Source organism: Tupaia chinensis, unplaced genomic scaffold (genome assembly GCF_000334495.1).
Source record: "Tupaia chinensis unplaced genomic scaffold, TupChi_1.0 Scaffold000343_1, whole genome shotgun sequence".
In the NCBI taxonomy this organism is placed as follows: Eukaryota; Metazoa; Chordata; class Mammalia; order Scandentia; family Tupaiidae; genus Tupaia; species Tupaia belangeri.
In genome coordinates, this window is record NW_006159837.1 from 621 (window position 1) to 3847 (window position 3227).

At 37.6% G+C, this 3227-nt stretch overlaps 1 pseudogene; it reads left to right on the plus strand.

The window, feature by feature from the left end:
- The first annotated feature begins 2571 nt into the window (after window positions 1-2571).
- The window catches only part of LOC102492012 (elongation factor 1-alpha 1-like), a 2725-nt pseudogene continuing 2069 nt past the window's right edge, over window positions 2572-3227 (plus strand).

Sequence of the window (3227 nt, forward strand, 5' to 3'; positions counted from 1 at the left end):
TATAAAATGTTTAAAACACATAATAAAAACAGGATCTCAGTTCACCGTGACAGTTAACCACGTGACAGTTGAGTCACAGGGAGGGAGGTGAGGACAACATAATCCCAAGTGCTCTGTGCTGTGTGGCTTTCACCACGTGCTAAGACAATATCCTGTGTTCTGCATCCCTGGCTCAGACTCTGGCAACACTGGGACCAGAGAGGACATGGACAGGAAGAGAGAGCACAGCTCCTGATCAATGGAAGGACGTATGGGGAAAGGACTATGCTATCAAACCTGCTGCCCCTAGGTGCATGTATTGTGACCACTACCTGCAAGCATGCTCCGCAGAGAACAAGGCCAGATGGGGATCTAATGGAGCAGGAGGTGTTTGACAGGAGCTTCTGGCTCTCATGGTTTCTGCTTGCATAACTACAGGGAGCCAACCACCTGAAACAGAGAGACTCTGGGGGAATTTCCTTCACCTTCCCCTCTTTAGGGGAAAAACTTTCCTCTGAGTATCCAGACATAAAAACTGCCACTGTGTACTTCAGCACTACCACATAGAGAACAGGGACACTGGCACAGACTAACACAGTATGGAAGCATGTGAGCATACTGCTGTAGAAACCACCACCAAATGAGAAAAATAGGACCAAAATTTAAAAATTTCTTGAAACCAGCAGTAATGAACACATTACTTTCCAGTGCTTATGGGACAGAGGAAAGTTAGTCATAAGAAGCATGGTTATAGCAATCAGTGCTCACATTAAATAAGTGGAAAGGTGGGAAATTAATAACGTAATGGTGTATGTCAAGGAACTAAAATATCAACAAAAACAAAAAACAGACAAATACAGCAGAAGAGAGTACTAAAGATTTAAACTGAATAATTCACATAGATACTAATAGAAATACATGAAAAATCAACTAAAAAGATCCTGAGTTTGTAGACAGTAAGGAAAAGTGATAAATCATTAGCTAGATTTTAAAAAAAAAGTAAAAAGAACCAGAAAAATTAAATCAGTAATGAAGCAGGTACTATTTCTATAGAAATGTTAGAAATACAAACAATCATGAGAGAATATTCTTAGTGCATATATGCGAAAAATCATAAAACATTAGGTGACAATTTCAAATATCCAGACACATAATATTTACCTAGACTGAACCAAGAAGAAATAGATATCCTGAAAATAACAATAACAAAGAATACTGAATCCTTAATAAATAGCCCTGCTGGCCAAAACCAAACACACAAACAAACAAAAAAGCCACATCCAAAAATTTAACTTATTAGTTCTACAAAATTTCAAAGAACAGATAACTCCAGTTCTCCACAAACTTCTAAAGATCCAACAGGAAGAAACCCTCTCAAAGTCATTCTATGAAGCCTCTATTGCCTTGATACCAAATCCAGATAAGATATGACAAAAAAAATAAAAACAAACCAAAACAAAACAACAAACAACAAACACTATGAACCAGTATCTCTGATGTACACAGATGCAAATGTCCTCAGCAGGATACTAGCAGATGAATCCAACAGCACAAGAAAAAGCTGACACATCAAGCCCAGGCTGGCTATATCCTAGGGATGCAAGAATGGTTTAATATGCACAAAACAATGTAATAAATAACATTAACAGAAGGAAAAATAAAAACCATGTGGTCATGTCAATGAATGTAGAAAGAACATTTCATAGAATACAACATCCTTTTATGATTAAGACTATCAGCAAAATAAATAGAAAAGAGACATTTCTAAACATAATAAAAGCCACATTGGACAAACTGAAAGCTACATCATATTGAAGGGGAAAAATCTGTAAACTTTCTCACTAAAAATTGGAACAAGAGAGGGCTGTCCACTCTCTCCTCTCCTTTTTGACACAGTACTGGAAGTCCTAGCCAACATAATAAGAGAGAAGAACGAAATAAGACTAAGTAAGAAGAAGTGAAATTGTCCCTATCACCTGGACATGATTATATATATATTATATATATATATATATCAATAGCATTTTTATGTACCAATAATGAACAGACTGAGGCAACTCACATACACAGACACACACACACACACACACACACACACACACACACTAACTCTAAGTAGAAGCCTAACCAAAGGGTGAAAGAAGCCTACAGGGAGAACTATAAAAACTGAAAATGAAATTAAATATAATACACAAAATGGAAGACATTCCTTGTTCTTCGATAGGAAAATAAATGTCATCGAAGTGTCAATACTGCCCAAATCAATCTACACATTTGGTGCATGTCCAATCAAATTACCTGTGGCATTTGTAATGAAAATAGAGAAAATTACAAAAAAAATGGTCAGAAATCATAAAGGCTCCTTTTCAACATGGCAATACTGTACAAAAATAAATAAATAAATAAACGTTGAATGCATCTCACTACCTGACCTGAAAATATGTTACAAAATTGAGATAACCCAAAGAGCATGGTAGTGGCACAAAAACAACCACTGGACCAATGGAACAGAAGAGATTCCAGTTTTTTTTCACAACAGATTTGCCATCAGAACACAGATGTTGTGTAAACCACTGCTAAATCAAAGCCAAAATGGGAAAGAAGACTCACATCAACATCATTGTCATTGGACAAGTAGATTCTGGCAAGTCCCCCACTACTGGCCATCTGATCTACAAATGTAATGGGATCGACAAAAGAACTGTCAAATAATTTGAGAAGGAGGCTGCTGAGATGAGAAAGGGCTCCTTCAAATACTCCTGGGTCTTGGATAAACTGAAAGCTGAACATGAGCGTGATATCACCATTAATATCTCCCTGTGGAAATTTGAGACCAGCAAGTATCATGTGACTATCATCAATGCCTCAGGACACAGAGACTTTATCAAAAACATGATTATAGGCACATCTCAGGCTGACTGTGCCTTCCTCATTGTTGCTGCTGGTGTTGGTGAATTTGAGACTGGTATCTCCAAGAATGGGCAAACCTGTGAGCATGCCCTTCTGGCTTACACATTGGGTGTGAAACAACTAATTGTTGGTGTTAACAAAATGGATTCTACTGAGCCACCCTACGGTCATAGGAGATATGAGGAAATTGTTAAAGAAGTCAGCACCTACATTAAGAAAATTGGCTACAATCCCACCATTGCAGCATTTGTGCCAATTTCTGGTTGGAATGGTGACAACATTTTGGAGCCAAGTGCTAATATTCCAAGGTTCAAGGGATGGAAAGTCACCCATAAAGA